We start from the raw sequence: 22,887 nt of genomic DNA, 5'->3' as shown, positions 1-22,887 counted from the left end.
CTTCAAAGGGCTAAAGAACAATACAAGAAAGGAGCAGATCAACATCGGAAGGAAGCCCCTCACTACCAAGTAGGGGATCAAGTCTGGTTATCCACCAAATATCTATCTCTAAAAGGGCCACGCACATTCAACCCAAGATACCTTGGTCCCTATTTCATCACTACCATAGTAAACCCAGTAGCGGTCAAGTTGGACTTGCCCCCGCACATGAAGATACATCCGGTCTTCCACGTCTCTCTATTAAAACCCGTGCAACCTCAAACCCGACTAACCAAATCTCCAAAACCTATCCTAGTTGATGGAGAACTCGAGTTTGAAGTCAAAAGCATTCTGGACTCCAAGATCTCCAAATCTAAACTATTCTAACTAATTGACTGGAAAGGCTACGGCCCCCAAGAGAGATCCTGGGAACCTGCTGAATATGTCCACGCTCCTCGCCTAATCAAAAGATTTCACCGAACATTTCCTGACAAGCCAAAACCCCCGGAGAAGCCCGGTTTGGGAGGGGCCTTGAGGGGGGGTACTGTCATGGTCTCTGCTTCCAAAAGGTCAGGGTTTTCCCAACTCCCTTGGAAGCAGATCCATAACCCAGGTTCCGAGTGCCAACCAGTCCCAATTGGGACCTTTTGGACCCAGTCCTGGCGCCAGTGGCACCAGGCTCATAAATATGCCCAGTCCCAGCGCTGGAAGCTCCGGGCTCATAATGCTTGGGTGGACTTACCTGGAGCAGACCATGCTGCTTACTTGCCTGCCAGTTGAGTCTCTGATCCTCTTCTGTTTGGAACTACTTTTCCTGCTGGGTGGGGCTGGAGCCACTCCCTAGATTCAGAACACTGGAACTCTTCTGGAAGGCAGGAACTCTTTTCTTACCAGGAACTCTTTTCTTACTTAGGCGTGGCTGTGGAAGGAGACACCTAAGCACTACAGGAGGCTATTTAAACCACACCCGGTGGATGAATCTTGCTTTGCGTTATTCTGCACCCTCTGCAGCAGAACGCTCATCGTGTCTTCTGCATCCGGTCCTGGGCCTAAGGAAAAAGGCTTACCATCCTGAATCCAGTCTTCAGCAACTCCTATAAAGACAAGAAAGAACAGGTTAGCATTCCGGCATCTGAAAGGCAAAGGCTTACCTACTCTTCGTGCGCTCCGGAGGTCTTCACACTGCATTCCGGCATCTGAAAGACAAAAGCTTACCAACTCTTCGCATGCTCCGGAGGCCGTCGGCGCTGCATCCCGCATCTGAAAGACAAAACAAGGTGCGTTTAAAGACATTGGGGAACTTTAATACTCACGTGCCATTACTCCTTTCCACATCTAACCCAGTGGGTTTCCCGGCACCCTGCAGCCGCTCCGAACTTGTACCTGCAAAATAAAAGACAGTTAGAGCGCATCGTGAAGCTGGCAACAAGCGCTTACTTACGTGCTTCCAGGCGCTTCTATTCATCACACGGGCTCCATCTTCAACTCACTTCAGCCCGTCATCCGCCATCGCCGGAACCCTGCAAAACAAGAGACATCATTATTAAAGACTTTAAAGACATTTGAGTTACTCGAAACTTACCGTTCGTGCAGTAAACGACGGACAGCAGTCCTCTGAAGTCAAGAGGCCTGCGCTACCTATCCAGTGAAGAAACTGGTTACAGCACCCTGCCCCGAGGCAGATGGAGAGCTCGGCATTCACTTACCTAAGGTGAGAGCGTTAACCTGTGGGGGTCTACAGGAGAGGAGAAGAGGAAAGAGATAGGGACACCCCAATAAGCCCAGTTCATTAACCCCGTAGTTTCTATCTGCAGACATCTTCTCTGCACGTCAGGCATACAGGGCACAGAGGTCCAGCCCAAAGAGCCAACCGGGTGCTGTACATCACCTTTGAAGATACGGTAGTCGCCCAGTCAAGACCGGCGCCTCTGCGAGAATCAGGTGAGCGTTACAACATGCGTCGCGTGGATCCAATGCTTCTTTCCAGCCACCCGCACTGCTGTCTGGGTGACCAACAGCACCTGGTAGGGTCCCCGCCAGCGAGGCGCGAGGCAGGAAGACCTTTCGTAGGCCTTCACCAGGACCCAACTTCCAGGCTGAATATTGTATCCTGGGCCCGTAAACCGTACAGGTAAAGCTGATCGAACCTGATGATAAATGAGATACAGATTTTTAGTCAACTGGTTACAGTAGTCTACAAGCAATACATTTTCAACCTCTCTCAACGCTTTAGGCTTCGGAAGACCCCAAATATTAGCAGGTCTCCCCATCACTACCTCAAATGGAGAGAGCCCAGTCTTAGTTTTGGGTGTGGCACGCATGGCTAACAATACAATAGGTAAGGCGTCCGGCCATTTCAGTTTGGTGCTGGCGCATGTTTTAGCAAGCTTATTCTTTAGGATACCGTTATGTCTCTCTACCAACCCAGCACTTTGAGGATGTCTAGCCGAGTGAAATCGCTTTTCAATGTGTAATGCTGTGCATATCTGCAAAATTACTGCTGCAACAAAATGTGGACCGTTGTCCGACCAAATTACTCTTGGCCGCCCAAATCGTGGGAAGAACTCCTTTACCATAGTCTTCGCAGTGGTCATGGCAGTAGCATCCTTAACGGGGAAAGCCTCAACCCATTTACTAAAAGCACAAATGATCACAAGGACATATTTTAGATTGTTACACCGTTCCATCTCAATAAAATCAAAGTGGATGACCTCGAAGGGAACAGAAGGAGGCCCAAAACTACCCCTTGGAGTTACTGTCCCCTTCCCTACATTGTGCTGTAAGCAAATCATGCAATTTTGGACATAGCGCTGCGCGATTTTCAAAATTTTATCATTTACCCAGACTTCTTCTAACATTTTCGTGATCTGCTGGGCACACACATGCGTAGGACCGTGTGCCATCGTAACTATCGCCAGCACATATGAATCAGGGACCAACCATTTCCCTTCAGATGTATCCACCCAACACCCATCTTCATCTAGTTTCCCCATCCCTTCGGCCCACTTTTTAGACTCTTCTATTGTGGCATCAGCTTGGATATCTCGTACAGACCCAATACCCTCATCCATTACATAGGCATCTCTTGTTTCTCTTAGAGCATACATGTCTGCGCTAAGGTCTGTGGCCGTTTGCCTGGCTATCTGGTCAGCAAAAGCGTTCCCTTTCCCCACATCATCTATGACCTTATGATGCGCTGCACATTTCATGATCGCTAACTGACTGGGGAGCGGGAGTGCCAAGAGCAATTGCACTATCAGGGGGCCATGCTGAATCTTGGTCCCATGTGAGGTTAGGAACCCTCTTTCCGACCAGAGCCTCTCAAAGTTGTGAGCCACCCCAAAGGCATACTGGCTATCAGTATATATATTTACTGTACGCCCTTCGGAGAGTTCACAAGCTCGGGTCAACGCTATAATCTCTGCGGCCTGCGCGGCGTTATGCAGAATTCTCTTAGTTTCAACAACCGTACTTAATGTAGTGACTGCATAAGCAGCTGTAGATGTACCATCTGGAAGTTTGAAGCAGGAGCCATCACAAAACAGCTCCCCTTCCGCATTATCCAAAGGAGTATCTATAAGGTCTATTGTGCCCTTTGTTTCCTGTTCAGTAGTATACAGGCAGTCATGTGATCCTTCGTCACCGCAAACAGTATTTTGCGGGAAAGGTAGGAGTTCAGCCGGATTAAGAACACAACACCTCTTAATTTGAATGTGAGGGGCAAACAAAGTCAATTCACACCTCGTCAGCCGTGCAGAGGTGAGGTGCTGTGTTTGGGTTTTATTCAATAGGACATCTACAGAGTGAGGTACCATCAGGGTTAAATCATGGCCTAGGACCATTCCCTCACTCTGTTTTACAGACGCGGCAGCAGCAGCGACGGCTCTCAAACATCTTGGCAAAGCGCATGCGACAGGATCAGGGGCGGAACAGTAGTAGCCGCACAGTCTATTCTTCCCTCCGTGTTCCTGTGTTAACACAGCCAAAGCACATCCATCACATTCATGCACAAACAACACAAAGGCCTTATTGTAATTTGGAGTACCCAGAACCGGTGCAGAGCATAACGCGGTTTTGAGAAGCTCAAATGATCGTTGATGTTCCGACTTCCATGGCAGCAGCGAAGAAATGCCCTTCTCCGTCAAGGCCAACATCGGTTTTATCACTAGTGAGAAGTTCGGGATCCACATCCTACAGTAAGAAGCCATACCTATTAAGGCTCTGACTTCCTTCCGTGTATTTGGAACAGACATGCCAGAAATGTGTTTTATTCTTTCAGGTGTCAATCTTCTGCAATCTTCTCCCCTCCTTTGACAGGAGATAGCCTAAATAGGCGACCTCCTGACAACAATATTGAAATTTCTTAAGCGAAGCTTTATGACCATGTTCAGCCAAATGAATAAGCAACAATACAGTGCCTTCTTTACAAGCACTTTCAGAATCTGCAGCTAAAAGCAAATCATCGACATACTGAAGCAGTGTACAAGTAGATGGCAATTCAAGGGTGTCAAGCTGCTCTTTCAAAGCCCTACTATAAATGCTTGGACTTTCAGTATAACCCTGAGGTGCACGAGTAAATGTGAACGAACGTCCCCCCAAGGTGAACACGAACAAATATCTACTATCCTTGTGTATAGGAATACTGAAGAAAGCATTCTTCAGATCCACAACACTAAAGTGAGTAGCTCGGGCAGGGATCATCGTTAGTATCATTGTCACATCAGGCACAATTGGAAATTGTGGGGCGACAACTTTATTAATAGCGCGTAGATCAATTATGAAACGGAATGGGATTGCATTGTCGCCTTTCTTGTACACGGGTAAAATCGGGCTGTTACATAAACTTCCTGCAATCTCTTCGATCACTCCTCGATGCACAAAATCGGAAACAATGCACTTCAAAGCACGCTCGCCCTCAACTGATATTTTATATTGCGGAATGCGTGGTAGTTAAACTCCATGTTTCAAAACTATTTTAATGGGTTCAACCTGTAATACCCCGACATCATTGTCGTCGACCGCCCACAAACATTCCGGGACAACGCTAAACTCAGGAGGCAATGGTCGAGTCAGAAACTGAGAACTGGGAAGTTGCTGTAGTGAAATCATCAGGCACACTCCGTCAGAGGAACAATGAATTACTGCATTTAATTTCTTCAACAGATTTAACCCCAGCAAATTCTCTCCACAGTTCGAAGTCAAGAGGAATGGACAGTGGTCCGTAAAGGGACCCAAAGAAACAGGCACCGGCGAAGAAACCGGACAAGCAACTGGTATGCCAGAAAACCCTACAGAAACATTAGTTTGCCCTGACAGTGGAATGTTTGGAACCCGAGAATGATCAATGGAGCACTTCTGTGCTCCAGTGTCTATCAAGAACTGATGTTTCCTATTCCCCACTAACAGTTCAACGTAGGGATCTTTTTTGATTTACGGGAATAGGTGAAGGTTCCAAACCCTCCTTCGGGCAATCCTAATGAAACAAGATATCGTCGAAAGGAAGCTCTTCAGAAAGGTAGGCAGCAGACGGGTGATCAAATATGTTTCTTGTGTCCACACTCGGAGTCTGATTATCCCGTGAAAAAGGTTGCTGAGGATCTTGTGAGAACTGACCTCTATCAGGGCCCCCCACTCCGGGGCGACCTCTAGGTCATCTATCCATACTCCTAAATGTGTTGTTTGACCTCTGTCGAAGGACGGGGCACTGTGCACGCCAATGACCTTCCTGGCGGCAATAAGCACATTGATTAATATTCACAGGACCCAAGGGGACGTTCCCTTTTGGAACATACTGACCTCTGGTCTGTGAATTACCTCCTCTGGGATTTCTAACAATTTGTTGTAACAATACTTTAGTCTTCAAATCTCCTTTCCTCTTCTCTATTTTCTCTTTTTCATTATTAACACGGTTCTCATAATACTGAGCCATGTGCAAATCTTCAGATTGGGATTTCGCCTGCCAAGCGCTCTCAGAGGACATCATCTGTGACTGGATGTCAGGCAGTAATCCACGCACAAATTTGTCCACAAACAACCTTTTCCCAGACTCTGTGCCCAAGTCCTGTCCACTGAAGTCAGAGAATACCTGTTCGAATCGATTAAAGAATTCGGTGGCACCTTCAGATTTTCCTTGAACACAGGCCGTAAGCTTGTCCCAAATAATTCTTTTCTCAGGAATTATGGTTTTCAATTTTTCAACAATTCTATCAGGCAAAGTGAGTATTACTTGAGGTGGTTTCTCACCAGCTGGTCTTTCCCCATCAAACCTAGTTATGTTAGCCCACGTATCTCCCAACCCAGGCACATCGTCTATTGTTCGAACTTGCTTCCATAAATCTACGGGCAGGAGTACAGGGAATAGCAAGTCAATATCACTTAAGGTGAACACAGAGGACTGTAAAACGGACTCTATCTCTTTGTAGAATCCCGTTGGATTTTTCCTAATATCAGGAATTGATTGTCTAATAGTGTTCACTTCCTGTCGCGAAAACGGGACGTGAACAAATTGTGATACATAATGTGCGGGGATGTCCACAGCAGGTGCACCTGTCCCAACGTTAGCAGGAATCTCAACCTTTGGGACAAATGTCGGAGGAACCTCTCTCATAGGCAACTGAGATATAGGTAATTCCGATCGCTTACTAAGCAACAGAGCCAGGTCAAGCGCTAAGGCAGTCGAAGAAGTGTCGGGCGAAAAAGCCCTCTTACAAATACCCAATAAATCTGTAGGACAACTAACCTTCTTCCTTACACATTCATCCTGCAGGTACTGTACCATTACCTGAATCACCTTCCTCTGCATTTCTACCGTATACTGACTATACGTGTCATACACTTCATCTGGCGGTATCGATGAATCCGAGATCCATCGAATCGCATCTTAGGTACAGATTCGTACTTCCTCAGATGCTAATTTACGACACAGAAGGGACCGTTTCTGTACATACATACTGTCGTCTTCATCATCCTCATCCCGTAATCTTTCTAAGTCCCTCCTATACTCAAATAACCTCTCAAGATGACCATGTATTTTCTCCTCAGTGTCCCTCGAAAGCGCTAAAGTATTCAGATCCCTCAACCCTTGTGGGAGATCTGTATTATGTAATCTACCCCACATTACACATAAATAAGTCCCCAAACCTTCAATAAAAATATTTTTCTCAGGAAAATTGCCCATATTTGATAATGTGGAGAAAACATCAGCTTGATCACCTCTCTCCGTACAATGCTTAGCCCATGCAAATAATTCTGTTTCTTTTCTGCAGAGACAGTATTTCGAGTGACAATCTTTGACCCCGCACCCTGATCAACTTCAGTCAGTACAGAACCACTCGGGAGCGGAGGTGCGGGCAAATTCAATGGAGGTGCGACTATCGGCGCAAGGGGAAGGGGTGGTAGAGTAGGTGGAGGAACAACAACTGGAGGAATAGGAACAATAGGTTGTACAGGGGGAACAGGAATAACAGCAGGAATAACAGCAGGAATGGGCAGAGCACCAGGGAGAGGATCATACGAAGGTGGTGCAGAGGCACCAGACCTGCGTTCGTTTAACAATTTATCAATAAATTCTTCGGAAGCATGAAAATCTTTAGAGGGATAGATTTTCTGGATACCGAGTGAGAAAGCCCTATCCATACTCTTGACTGACTCTTAATGTTTTTCCTTATCATATAACAACGCCTTTTCGGCATTCGTTTTATGACGGCGTGCATGCTTATCCCTACTTTTAAGCTGCTGCAACGCTTCTTTTTTCCAATTCTGCAAAACATCAAATGCTGCAGGTCTGGCCTTCTTCTTTAACAAGATCGATTCTAGGTATTCAATACGGGGGATCTCAAAACTACCATTGATTGGCCACTGAAATTCGGGGGCATGTCTGGGTTTGTCTGTGCCAAATATCATTAAATACTATACTTCCAATGCCATGCTTACAGTACATAGTACACGCCGGCGACCCCTCCTGTGGTGCCGGACGGCTAAATTCCAAAGATTGTCCATCGCTGCGGAACAGTGCCCTAAAGCAGCAAGACAATTTCCCAGGCATTTCGCAAAAAATTGGTGTTACCTGGTCAATAATTGTGTCTGCAGATACAATACGCCAAATTCAAATTGTCAGGGTTAAATTAAGAGTTGGGTCACGACTACACCTGACCAAACCTAAGGAGGACCGTACGGTTTACCAAAGAACTTACCTAACGAATTTTACCTTGTGTTTGGTGGTTTTGACAAATCTGCCCGCCTCAAAAATGGACCCTCGTCAAGATGCCGTGTCAGACCACACGACTATCGTCCAAGAATCGGATCGTGCAGCGCTGCAGAGGTATCGCGTCTCGTTCGGTCGGGCCCGCAGTATCACACCGTCCGATCCTGGCTCGATACCATGCGTCAACCTTCAATGATCCGGCATCAATCTTGAGGGTCCCTATTCGGGTGCCAACTGTGAAAACAGAACAATAATATGAGGCCCGGAAGCCAAAAAAGAAACACACCAACACAGGTTACAAAGAAACATACAAGTGCTTTATTTCAAGCTACAACAGTTACCAAGTCAATTGACAAACGGATAGCTATTCGGCTCTCAGTATAACATAATGAACTTCAACGAGGGTTTGATGTGTTAGTGAGAGACCGCATATTGGAATACCCGGGCCTTTTATACAATTTGTCCAGCCCTTGGCCAACCCTCTTGCGGGTTAACCATTTCTGCGAAATATAATTCCGGTCTTAGGGTTCTTTGCCAGGTCAACCTTTAATATCTGCATTTCGATTTGTTTCGCTGATATAAGTAGTACATTTACATATAGGTCATCAGTAGGACAAGGTCTCTGTTCGCGACCCTGACAAGTGGCCTGCAGGCATATTAATTATTCAGCTGTACAGAGGTCACAACGGCCAGAATCTTATTCAGAATGTCATTTGGCCTCCATTTTGATGTTCAGGGTGACTTCTACATAACAAGAGAACCTAAAATGGCGGTTTAATCCAAGATGGCGGCTTACATTGATTTCTCTAAGGTCAAGACCTTGTCGTGGAGTTTGTTCACGCATGATATTTAGACAACTTGGCGTAGGCCAATACACATACAATTATTACAATAGGAGGCATAATATTATTTCTATTCCGACACTAGATCACTGATTGCAAGATCAAAAACAGATCGGTCTAGGTCAGACACTCAGGCCGTGTATGTTCGACCAATGGACAATGCATCACGTGTGCCAGAAAACACTGTAGAACCCATGCAAATCGGAGGAATACAACCCCCATTTACAAAAACAGAACAAGACAAAAGAAGGTAACAGCAACTATGTTTGTACTGCGGAAAACCAGGACACTTCCTTAAGGACTGCCCAGTGAAACCTCCAAGGAGAACAGTCGGGGCCACAGAGAAGGACGAGATTAAGGAGTCAGAAAACTACCCAGCTCGGCAAACGAAGAGGTCAGTTTGTTGAGTGAGAAGAAAGAGCCACTGACTTCGCACTTTGCAATACCAATGATCTTAATTAACCACCAACGACCGTCTCAGATACACGCCGTTGAAGCATACATAGACAGTGGAGCAGTTGGGAATTATATCGATCAAGAACTGGCAGCAGAGATGGGGCTTCCCTTATGTTCAAAGCCGACCACGGACAAGGTAACCACCATGGATGGGACAGAAATCGCTTCCGACCAGTAACCCAATGTACAGCCGGGGTAACCTTGCTGTGCCAGGATGGACACCGGGAATCCATTTCTTTTGATCTCATCAAGGCACCTCAGTTCCGGCTAATATTAAGGATGCCATGGTTAGTGGCTAACAATCCCCTGATAGGCTGGCGTGCATGGAAACTGACCTTCCCCTATGATTGCGCTCCTGCCTGCTATTACCAACAGCAGAAACCTGACTTCTGTACCCCTGCGATTCCCAGAACGGCAGCATCAACACTTGGAGTAAACTAACACCCTACCAAGTGAATACCAAGATTTCCAGGATGTGTTCCAAAAAGAACAAGTTAACACACTACCGTCGCATAGGCCCTATGACTGCCAGATTGACCTCATTCCAGGCCACAAATTCCTTGCGGCAGAATCTATGCACTCACAGAACCAGAAAACCTCCATTTGAAATCCTATCTAGACCAGTACCTGGCAAACGGATTTATCCACCCATCTAAGTCCCCGGCAGCCAGTCCTTTGTTCTTCGTACCAAAGAAAGAAGGGGACTTGAGGACCTGCATCGACTACCGTGCTTTAAACCAGATTACCGTGAAGAATCGCTACCCCTTGCCACTTATTCCTGAAATGTTAGACCAATTCAAAGATGCCCAGATTTATACCAAATTGGACCGTCGAGGAGCATACCACCAGGTCCAAGTTCAAAAAGGAGATGAATGGAAAACCACTTTCCGTACCAAATATGGCTTGTATGAATACCAAGTAATGCCCTTTGAGCTATGCAACGCCCCCACGGAATTCCAATACTTCATGAACGATGTCCTGAGGGAATTAATGGATGTTTGCGTCTTGGTTTACATAGATGGCATCTTAGTGTAGTCGGCCTCGAAGCAAGACCATGTTAAGCACATTCGCTCTGTTCTCACCAAGCTCCGCCAACATCGATTATATGCGAAACTCAAAAAATGCTTTTTTCACATCACCGAAGTGGAATTCCTTGGTTTCATCCTCACTCCGAAAGGCATCATAATGGACGTACACAAAGTAGATGCCATTTTTAAGTGGCCATCACCAACTTCACTAAAAGGGATGCAAAGCATGCTGGGCTTTGCGAACTTCTACCGCCGATTTATCCCAGACTTCTCTCAAATTCTACACCCGATCACAGTACTATTACGAAAAAACAATAAGAAGTTAATTTGGACTGAAGAAGCAGAAAGAGCCTTTGAAGAGCTTAAACAAAGATTCACTTCTGCTCCGATCCTGCAACACCCTCGTCCAGACCTCCCTTACATCATGGAAACTGATGCTTCCAGCATGGCTATCGGGGCTGTCCTCTCACAGAGGGACCCTGAAACCGGCCAGTTACACCCCGTGGCCTTCTGGTCGCGTAAGTTTTCACCTCCGGAAATCAATTTTGCTATTAACGATAAGGAACTCTTGGCCATTAAATCCGCTTTTAAGGCATGGCGATACTATCTCTTAGGAGCCAGGCACACTGTTATGGTAATCACGGATCATCGAAACCTGCAATATCTGAAACCAGCAAAGGCCCACTCCTCGTGTCAACTGCAGTAGGCCCTTTTCTTCACCGAGTACGATTATGTAATCACATTTCGACCAGGAGTCCGGAATGGGAAGGCTGACGCCTTGACCCGCATGGGCATCGATGAAAAGATATATACAACTCCAGATCCAGTACCCATCATTCCTGAGGACAAACTCTTAGGTCTCACGACAGCTTTGACACAAACCGAACTCTGAAACGAAATCCAACGGGTAATGAATCCCGACACCTTGCTTGCATGGCATACTCAGGGAGAACAATATACCATCAAGTACCAATTGTCCTATTTTAGGGACCGTCTATATGTGCCCAAAGGGGAACTACAACAACAAATCATTTCAGATTACCACGATTCACTGATGGAAGGTCACCCTGGAATTGCCAAAACCCTAGCCAAGGTGAAATGGAACTATTGGTGGCCTACTTGGCGTAAAGACATCATCCAGTATGTTCAGTCCTGTGGTGTATGTGTGCAAAAACAAATCGCAAAAGTAGAAACTAGCTGGTCTCCTTCAACCATTGGACATTCCTGCTGCCCCATAGCACACCCTTTCCCTACACTTCATTACAGACCTGCCTCCCAGTCAAGAGTTCAACACCATTCGGGTAGTTGTTGATTTATTCTCAAAAATGGCACACTTTACTCCTCTCAAGGGCCTCCAAGATGCATCCAGTTTAGCAAAAGTGTTCCTGGAAAGTATTGCTAAACTACATGGCTTCCCATCAGTTCTGGTCTCTGATCGAGGCAGCCAGTTCGTGTCCAACTTCTGGAAAAAATGTTGTTCAATGGCACAAATCGACATCCGATTATCCACCAATCACCACCCCAAAATGGATGGCCAAACAGAAAGAACCAATCAAACCCTTGAACAATACTTACAGTGCATGCTGCATCAAGTGGAAAGAAATTGGAAGGACTTACTATGGATATCAGAATATGCTTATAACAATTCATTGCATTCTAGCACGGGACAAATGCCTTTTTACATCCTTTACAGCAGACACCAGCGTACTTCCGAATTAGACCTTCCAGCCAGCTTGGAAATTCCAGCAGTGAGGATTCTTCATGCAACCATCTCTCAGGCCTTTAAAAAGGTGACAGAACATCTAACTCAAGCCAAGGGCAGACAAAAGAAATTCTCTGACCAACACCGAAGAAAGGCCCTTGACTATCGAGTAGGGGACAAGGTTTGCTTAGCAGCAAGGTATATACCCATTAAGGGAACCCGGACCTTTCGTCCTCGATATTTGGGACCCTATTCCATCAAAGCAATCATCAACCCAGTAGCCGTCAAACTAGCATTACCACCCAATATGCACATCTACCCCGTGTTCCACGTATCACTCTTGAAACCGGTACAACCCGGTACACGGTTATGACACCACCAAAACCCATAATAGTTGACAGAGAACCAGATTTCAAAAGTCAAGGAAATCCTGGACTCTAAATACACTAGGTCCAAATTATATCATCTAGTCGATTGGAAAGGGTATGGACCTCAAGATAGATCCTGGAACCTAGCGAGAATATCCATGCACCATGTCTGATCAAGGAATTTCATCAGAACTTTCCAACCAAGCCTGGACTGAACAGAAGAACCACTGTGAGAGGGGCCTTGGGGGGGAGTGCTATCACGACCCTTACGCCAGACCCCCACTGGCAAGTCCACTTGCCAGGTAAGGTCAGGGTTTGGGGCTCCATTAAGGCGTTGGAGGCCTTGCATCCACTCCCAAGACTCTCTTGGAGTCAGTCCTGGCGCCTCTGGCGTCAGACTGATATTCATTGTGAAGAACATGTTTGAAGGGGGACTACTTTCATTGGGCCTGCAGTTAACATTGAGGCATTCGCATAGCTTGGTTCCTAAGAACTAAGCTATGCAGTCTAGTGTTTTGGGTGTGGTGGCCTGGGACTACTTTACCTGGACTACTTTGCTTGGAGGCTATTTAAACCACACACAAAAGCAACAGAGCACGCTTCGCATTACTTTGCAGACTGCAAAGTAACACTTAACGTGTCCTGTGATACCCGCGAGCCTCAGAGCAATGAGCCTGCAGAGGCGACAAAAGGAACATCATTAATAGAATCTTACCTGCAATCTCCATCCTGTCATCCGGTCTCCATGGAACAGCTTCTTCTGGGCACTGCATACCTACCGGAACAAAGCGACCTGGAAAGGAAAAGGAGAAAGACAACATTAGAAAAGGCATACTCCAGCATTGCTTAAGCCACGAACATCACAAGAAGCTTACCTGGCTTGTCACCTCCTGCTGTTCTGGAGTTTCACACCCACTGGAGAAGCACAGCGTGACCTGTTAGGAAGAGAGGAGACACAGGTTAGCAAAGGCAAGACAAAGCAGTGCAGAGCATCACTTACCGCATTGCAGCGCACATCTCGTGCCATCATTTGCCGGCAGTGCTCAAACCAACCAGCACGCCCCGCCGAATCTCCCGCACACCTAGGGAGAAAGAAAGGACATTATTAATCACAAAAGAATGGCAGGCAAGAACAGCCAGCGCTGGTCGCCCACGCCCACTGAAGACTACGCACCCCTGCAAACAAAGCAGGACGGGGAGCACGCCTAATACCACAACAAGGCTAGACTTCCTCCAAATACACCATCCGGAAATCGGGGAGAAGGTTCCGGCAACCAACCAGGGCTCAGTGGCGTCCCCGTGGATACCAGGTGAGTGTAACAGTTACCGATTAAGGACTTTATGTTCACTTGGTAGCAATGTCAGACCTGTTAGCTCCAGATGTTCAGACGATCGAACATCCTACGCCATCTTGCCGGAAGATCGCAGGGTTTCCTGTGGAGCATGGGTGAATAGAAATCTTGCAAGAAAATCGAGACGGTGGGCAGGGTCCCTCTTTGATGAAATCCCCACCTGGTTTCCACAAGCGCTTTGCAAACGGAAGGCGAAAGTGATCAGTTGGAGGAGGAGACGATACTGAAGGCCTTGAGTCAAATGAATGGTGAGTAGATTGAGGGTAATGGCAAATTAAGGGGATGGGATTGTTGTAATTTCAAAGTAACAGGAAATATGTGAAAAGATAAGAGATAAGTGCCTAACAAGTCCTGGCTCAAGGGAATTTTCAGAAGGCTACGTATGATCAGGTTCATATAAGAAGACAATTTAAATTCTGGTTCAGGATATGGATTAGGGGCAAAGAGAAGAGATAGGTGAACACGGGACATTTTTAAGTATAAGTGTAAAGTTGACTAGTTTGTCTTGTTTGTCTGTTGAAGTAGAAATTTTGAGGAGGCAGTAGAAGCTGTGAAATTATTGTTCTGACAAATTGAGAAATTATAAGTAGATCTCTTAGTGGAAAAATGTGTACCAATCCAGAGATAGACAGAGATAATTAAAAAAGGAGGAGGCTTGAGCGGCGATTGTTGGGGTGTGTGATCATATTTATTGTTTCAAAAGTATCGATAAGCGTTGAAAGTCATTTTTGTCAAATCTGATAAGTATTGTCAGTCAATTAAGTCTCGTCATAATGGGATATGTCACTCCTCTGATTCATTTATGTAAGACATTGCCAAAACACAAGTCCAAGCTCAAACAGTATAGTGCGGAATGGGTGAAAGGCACGGCAGATAAGATGTTCATGCCGTGGCCACAAGGGGGATCACTGTCAAAAGCGGTATTACAACACATGACCACATACTTGAACGCTGCGTCCACAGGGAAAAGATTTGAGAAATGATTAGCTATTTTAGAGCTTTTGAAGATGTACCAGGAAGAGAGGGAAGATCTACCACCCGAGGAGTGGATGCTTAACCAGTGTAAGGAGGAAGGTGTTGAGCCCTCAGCTCCCCTTACCTGGCCTGAAGTGAAAGGCGTTGATGTAGAAGATGAAGGGTTGTATCCATTAAGGGTACTATCGTATTCTGATGTACGAATCACCTGTGTATAGCAGTGATGATAGCCCAAAGGAAAGTAAGCGAAAAAAGGAGACTTTTAACATCATACAAGATAAAGAAGAGAAGAGTGAGCGATCAAATATATTGACAATATATTGACAAAAATAGTAAGAGAGATTAAGAGATGGAAAGGAGAGAAGGATAAAACTGACGTGATAACGCACGTACAGAACAACTGGATGGGAGGACAGATATTACTCAAACTGGATTGGAAAGCATCGAGGAAGTTAGGCAGAAAGAAGGTAAGGATGAACAGGATAGGAAAAACAGGTAACATGAAAAAGATTGAAGGAATATGAATACAAAAGAAAAGGCAGAACAGATGTATCAGAAGGAGCAACAAAAGAAAGAAGAAAGGACAGAGGAGCAAAGAAAGTATGATAATAGGCAGAGAGCAATGGAAGAAAAGGATAGAAATGAAAGGAAGAGAGAAGAGGAGGAAGCACAGAAATGAAGGGACAATAGAATACAGAGACAAAGGGAAGTGGAAGAAAGGAGAGTAAGAGTGAGGAGAGAAGATATAAGACAGGAAGAGGAAGTTAGAATTAGAAGAGAGGCGAGAGAGTGAAGAGAACTAGATGAAGAGTTAGAGCGAATATGGAGACAGCAGGATTTTGATGCTGTTAACCTGATTCAAAAGGAGTTAGTAGAACTGAGTCCAGTAATATGATGGGACGGGGCAGAGTAAAAGAGTTTCTTCCGTTAAAGGAAGCAACGCCAGGGGCATCTAGAGTAACATTAGAAGTGGAGAACTGTAATATAGGAAGTATCGGAGATAGGATTGATAAGGCCTGTCAAGAATTAAAGGGAGGTAGCAGCTATGAAGGTCAAGGGAAAGGGGATGCATCCCTAGCATTTAAGCCATGAAGCAAAGAAATAAATTGGTTTTCTTTCAAGCATAGAGCCTTGTCCTTAAGCAGACTGAATCTAGACCAGGGTGAAGGAGATGGTATTCATACCTCTTGGGGACAGGACATGTCAGGCGAAGAAAGAGAATCTTTCCTTTGGGGCAGGAAGGAAGAACATACGCACCTGAAGGCAGTCTGCAGACAGACAAGGATAAATTGGTTGGATCTGCAACAAACTAAGGACAGGACACCACATCCCATACCATGTCCTCAAGGATGATCTTATAGTGAAAAGAGAGAATCACCGCCATATGTGAGCAGGTTAAGATCGTTACTAGCGAGGAGACGGTGAGGAATGATCATCCCTGCTATGGATAGACAGACGATGGGAGCTGACTGTGGGTTAGGGTTTACACAGTTTACCTTATTGGAAAAAGGGGGAACGAGATCACAGTATATTCCATGGCCACAAATCGATAAGGACAATTTAAGGTGCAAGCTCCCAAGTTTGACATCGGGTGCTGGGAAATGGATATATGAGTTCAAAAAAATGACTGGAGGAAACACATTGGCCAAAGGGGACATTAAGGGTCTCTTGGCAAGTATTCTTGGTGAAAGAGCTGGCGGCATATGGAAAACAGCAGGCTATTCGAGTGTGACAACACAAAACACGGCACATGATGGAGCACCATTTAATAATTGCAGCACAGTCGTGTGGAGGGCTCTTAGAGTGCAGTATCCTGACATTTCAGATATGGGTGCAATTATGACATGCAAGATGAAGTAAGACGAAGATCCTATTGCTTATATTCGAAGTATCCAAGAGCATTGGCAACTTGAATGAAGGAGCCGTGGGAAGAAATGATGGCATTATTTTACCACATTTTATGCCAATGGTTGCCTGAGCCAGTACAGAGACAGATGAAGAAACCGGTGGGGATGGAAGCTAAACCATGCGCTGAGATACAGTTGACAATAGTACATCGCTGTCGGCTATAGCAGGAGAAAAACAAGAAAAGGTGTGAGGCCAGAAAAGTTGATGAAGCCTAGTTAGTTCAGAAGAAATTGTGAAAATATGCAACAGAAAGGGTGATATTGACAAGTGGAGAAGGACTTGGGACTCAGCAGGCAGTGGGTACATCGCACACGAATAATCAGCACCGAAGGTTCAAGGAGCGAATGGGTAAATGCCACGAGGCAGGGGCGTGAGCTATAGAGGAGGGGGTGGATTCCAAAACAATGTGCAAGGAGGATTGGCTGGGTGGTTTCCTCCCGTATGTTGGACTTGTGGGATGATAGGACACATTGTGGGAGCCAAGGGAATGTACAGAATGGTCAGTTTGCAAGAGGGGACACATTTTATCCTCCACTATATAGCACACAAACTAGGGAAAGGGTTGCCCAAGATCAGACAGTGTATCAGACATCAGACACAAGTGCCACAAATGCAACAGATAATGCAACCAGAACAAGTACAAATGAATCCGTTGCAAGGGCAGTTGCAGCACGCCCCCATGCAGTCACAGCAGTAGGCAAACACAGGACAGGTATTGACACCTAGAATAGGAGGTGCCACTATAGTGGGAGGAAATTCTTTCACAGTATCAAGACGGGCTATATGGGCTACGGGACCCGCTAGATGATCAGCTGTGTCTTCGTCTTCACTCGAGTTATAACATTCCCCAATCACCTCCTCCTCACCTGAATAGTCCAGTTTCTTCCGGCGGTAAGTCCTATGTAAGGCTTCTTTTTTTAAAGATAAGGTCTACCTCGGAAGGAAGCCACCGTGACTCCCAGACAGAGAAAACCCATGGTGACTCCCCTCCACGACAGCCAGAGGGGAAAAAGCCACTGGATGGCAAAAAAACCCTGGATCCGAGGTAGTCGTGAAGGCTGTGGAAGTCGTCTGAACTGTAGTAGGTAGAATTGGTCCTCCGCCGATACCCAGGAACAGTGAGGTCGGCGTGTCTCTGCAGACCGTTCGATGGAGAAAGCGGGATACAGGTAAGTACCCCTCAGGGTGGAGTACAAGCGAGAACGGGAGAATCCGGGAGTCTGAGAGAATCCAAGAGTGAAGAATGGCAGCAGGGAACAGCACGGAACAAAACAAAGGAGAAGGCAAGCGGGACAAGGGAAGGGGGAGAGCCTAGCGGAAAACGGGAGGAGGAGAAAAAATAGATGCTGAAAGAAGGCGTAATAGCAGGACAAGAACTGTCAGAGGGAAAACTAGCGCAAGCAACGGGGCGAGAATGAACTCAGTTGCAACGCGCCGAGCCGCCGGCAGCCGAGTGAGATAAACAAACGGCTGCGGCCATCTTGGAAACAACTAGACCGTGTCTGGTAGACGGAGAAGGAACGTAACAGAACACTTCAATGGCGTCCCTGTTTCCACCTTCGCCACAAACGCCAGTCGCCGGCGGCAGTGACAGTATGCCCCCTCCGAAGGCTTCTCCCTCCCAGCCTTTCAGGATGCAGTCGGTGGAACTTGTGTAACAGTTGAGGAGAGTGAATGTGGAAATGGGGTTCCCAAGTATCTTCCGAGGAGGGATACCCTTTCCAATGTACGAGATACTCAAGACGTCCCCGATGATAACGGGAGTCACGTATCTGAGAAACTTCATACTCCTCAAAGCCTGGAACAGGCAAAGTCCATAGCTTGGGGGATGCTTGTTTCCGGGTATCTGACACAAAGGGATGTAAGAGAGATGAGTGAAACACAGGGTGAATCCGCCTGAGTCCCTCAGGCAACTTGAGGCGGTAAGCCACAGGATTGATCCTTGAAGTAATCTCGAAGGGTCCTATGTAGCGGGGTGACAGCTTAGAAGGCCGAACCCATCGAGGAAGGAACTTGGTGGACAGCATGACCTTAGAGCCTTTGTCCCAGGCAGGAACTTGACTCCGGTGTTTGTCGGATTGCTCCTTGTAATGTCTGCTAGCCTTAAAGAGGCTCTGACGGGCCGTATTGTGAGCCTCCTTGATCTGCACGAGGGTGGTCTCCAATGAAGGGATGTTAGTTTCCTCCCAGAAACTCGGAACTATGGACTGCGGGTTGAATCCGTAGGTACAGAAGAAGGGGGTAATCCCTGTAGCCGTGTGGACAGCGTTATAGTAAGCAAATTCTGCTGTGGGGAGCAGGTCCACCCAATTGTCTTGCTGCTTATTTATGAAACACCTTAAGTATTTCTCTAAGGTTCCATTTAACCTTTCGGTCTGTCCATTTGTCTGGGGGTGAAACCCCGATGAAAGAGCTCTCTCAATGCCCAACGAATTACACAATGCTGCCCAGAATCTGGAGGTATACTGGCTGCCCCTGTCTGAAATTATCTTTTGGGGAAGCCCATGTAGCCTGAAAATGTCCTTGAGGAATACGTCAGCCATGACCGAGGCGGACGGGATCTTTGCCAAAGGAGAAAAATGTGCAAGTTTCGAGAACGTGTCTACGGTTACCATTATGCAGGTACAGCCTCGGGAAACCGGTAACTCCACAATAAAATCAGTAGAAATGCATTTCCAGGGACCATGTGGAACTGGATCCTGTTGTAACAGCCCCAAAGGTTTCGAGGTGGTATATTTGCTTTGTAAGCACACCATACAGGATTGAACATAAGCTTGAGTATCGGCCTTCATGTTGGGCCAGATGAAAGCCCTTCGAAGAAGTTCCAGAGTGCCTCGTACTCCTCAATGACCTGCTGTCTTGGAATCGTGGCACCACTGAGTGACCCATCGCCTGAGATTAATGGATGGAATGAACAGTCTTCCGTGGATAAAGTGCAACCCGTCCTTAGTGGTGACTGGTTGATTACCCACATTGAGAGTAGGTTCGTGGAGGTAGGCTCCTCGTACTTCCTCCAAAAAGCTAGACACTGTAGATATGATCCGAGTACGAGGAAACATAAGCTCCTTGCTGTAAGGGAAAATGACATCATCTCTGCGAGAGAGAGCATCGGCGACTTGATTTTGAGAGCCAGGGATGAATGTGATGACAAAATCAAACTGGGCGAAAAAATGAGCCCATCTGGCCTGACGGGTGTTATAACACTCTTGCTGCTTGAGTATTTGCAGATTTTTATGGTCTGTTCGTATCTGGAACGGGTGTAGGCTCCCTTGGAGCAAATGCCTCCACTCCACACAAGCCAGCTTCATAGCAAGTAGTTCCTTTTCTATGACAGAGTAGTTGCGTTGGCTGGGATTCAAAGTCTTGGAGAAGTAAGCCACCGGATGCTCGAGGTCCTTGACTCTCTGGAGAAGAACGGCACCCAGGGCGGCTGCAGAAGCGTCGGTCTCCAGAATAAAGGGTAGTAGTTGATCTGGTTGTTTCAAGATAGGAGCTGTACAGAACTTGTGTTTTAAGCTGAGGAAGCTTTCTTCAGCCTCATTTGACCAGATGAAAGGACCCGTGGATTTCTTGAGAAGGGATGTAATGGGAAGAGTGAGTAAGGAAAACCTCGGAATGAACTTCCGATAGAAATTTGCCAGCCCCAAAAAACGTTGAATATCCTTAACCGAAGAAGGCAACGACCATGACAGGATGGCATCCACCTTCCTTGGGTCCATAGTAACCCCTTTGTCGGATAGGATGAATCCCAAGTATGACAATGAGGATTGAGCAAATGCACATTTCTCAGGTTTTACCAGAAGACTGTGATGTTGTAGTCTGCGCAGAACCTCCTTGACATGCAGAGTATGTTTCTCCTGGCTCCGTGAGAAGACTAAAATGTCATCCAGGTAAACCACTGTGTTAAGGTTCAGAAGGTCTGAAAACAATCGGTCCATGAATCTTTGAAACATGGAAGGAGCATTGACTAGGCCAAACGGCATAACTTGATATTCAAACAACCCATAGGGAGTGCGAAACACCGTCTTACACTCATCTCCTGTTCTTATGCGGAGTAGATGATACGCATTCCGTAGATCAAGTTTAGTAAACACAACAGAGCCTTGAACAGCCTCTAGAATCTCTGAGATGATGGGCATAGGGTACCGATCCTTTATGGTCACTCTGTTTAACCCCCGATAGTCGATATAGGGCCGCAGCTCCTTTGTATCCCGTTTGGGTATGAAAAACCGAGAGGCCCCTGCGGGGGATTTGGAAGGTCTTATGAGTCCATTAGCTAAATTATCATCAAGGTAACTTCGGAGCACAGCCTTTTCCGATACAGAGAGGGGATACATCCTCCCAAAGGGGACCAACGCCTGCGGTACAAGGTCGATACCACAATCCTCTGGGCGATGTGGAGGAAGTTTTATGGGGGTCTGCTCCTGAAAGACTTCTGCGTATTCGGAAAGACGTTCCGGTATGCAATGGATGGAACTACTTTCGACAGCGGACATGGTCTTAACAGTTGCGAACGTCGGTTCCGGGAGGCATTCTCGTAGGCAGAAAGCAGAATGAAAACTTAGTAGATTCTTAGACCAATCCACTGTTGGGTTGTGTTTCCGGAGCCAGCCTATTCCTAAGATGACCGGGAAGTGGGCCGCCCGTATGATGTCAAATCTTATGGTTTCAGAATGCTGGTGAATGGATACCTGAATCTCCTCGGTGGTTTGAGTAATGAGTCCCGAACTTAGGGGTGTACCATCCACCCCTTCAACCTTTTGGTCCTCTTTTTTCTCAATCCTAAGCAGACCCACCTTATCAGCCCAAAAGGTGTCAAGGAAGTTTCCAGCTGCCCCACAATCCAGTAGAGCCTGCGTCTCTACTTCTCTCTTCCGGAAGCGGAGTTTGATGGCTATAACCATGAGACGCAAGTCTTCGCTCATCTGAGATGAAGCCACAGAAAGAGTAGTGTAGGAACAAGATGCAGCCCCTCGATAGTCTGTTCCACTGACTATCGAGGGCGGTCGTTTCCCGATCTCCTTGGGGGCACATCAGGGCAATCTCTAAGCGGATGGTTGGCAGCTCCACAATATAAACAAAGATTCCCTTCACGCCTCCTCTTCTTTTCTTCGGCAGTCAACGGAGATCTGGTGGTTCCGACCTGCATGGGTTCATCTCTGGCGGGACGCGATGCAGGTGAGGAGGCTGACGGGGGCGTATCCAAGAAAGGATGTGGACCTCGAGCCTTCTTCTTTTCGTTTTTTCGTTCCGTCAGGCGGAAATCGATTCTTAGAAGTGCAGTCTGAAGATCTAAAAAGGTTTCTGGGCGAGGGATCGGGGCAAGCTCATCCTTGAGCTCCTCTCGCAAGCCCCTGCGGAATATGGCGTACTGGGCCTGCTCTTGCCAACCGGCCTCTGCAGCGAGCTTCTTGAAGGTGGAGATATAGGATAGTAAGTCGGTACTCCCTTGACGCACATCCAGCAGGTCTTCGCTAGCCACGTGTGAGCTTTCGGTTTGCAAAAAGGTGTGTATCAGTAGTTCCTTAAAGGCCGCATAGTCCTGCAAAACTGGGTCTGATAGGGATACCAATGGAGTAGCCCATGCCAAGGCGTTTCCCGTCATGTGCGTGATCATGAAACCCACCTTGGAAAATGCGTATTCTCAATCCCATTGCACAAGGACTCAAAAGACTTGACTTCATTTATGTTTCACAAAACTAGGACTGAAGCATACTTGTTTTCCCCAGGGGTATTGTGCATCTCCATCGATCATTAACAGAGTCCTACAGATGGACCTAGGCAATGTTGATTTGAAATGCACGGTGATACAGTATGTAGATGATATTTTAATTTGTAGCACCACAGAAGATGAGTGCAGACATGACTCGATTTGGTTGATGACTATTTTAGCAGGTAAAAGATACAAGGAGGTGTTATGCTTGAACTAAAATGCTCCTGGTGCGCAGTGTATTCTGGGAGCGCTCAGAGCCATGATGGATATTTACTTCATGCCGCAGTGAAAAGCTGCACACATTTTGCTGAGTGTTAGATTCACGGTGCTGAGGAAAACATGCTTTCCAAACATGGTATAC

The sequence above is a fragment of the Ambystoma mexicanum genome, chromosome 5q (assembly GCF_040938575.1).
Source record: "Ambystoma mexicanum isolate Mex_15411 chromosome 5q, UKY_AmexF1_1, whole genome shotgun sequence".
In the NCBI taxonomy this organism is placed as follows: Eukaryota; Metazoa; Chordata; class Amphibia; order Caudata; family Ambystomatidae; genus Ambystoma; species Ambystoma mexicanum.
The sequence above is the reverse complement of the archived record's forward strand: the minus strand, read 5'-3'. Positions refer to the sequence as shown.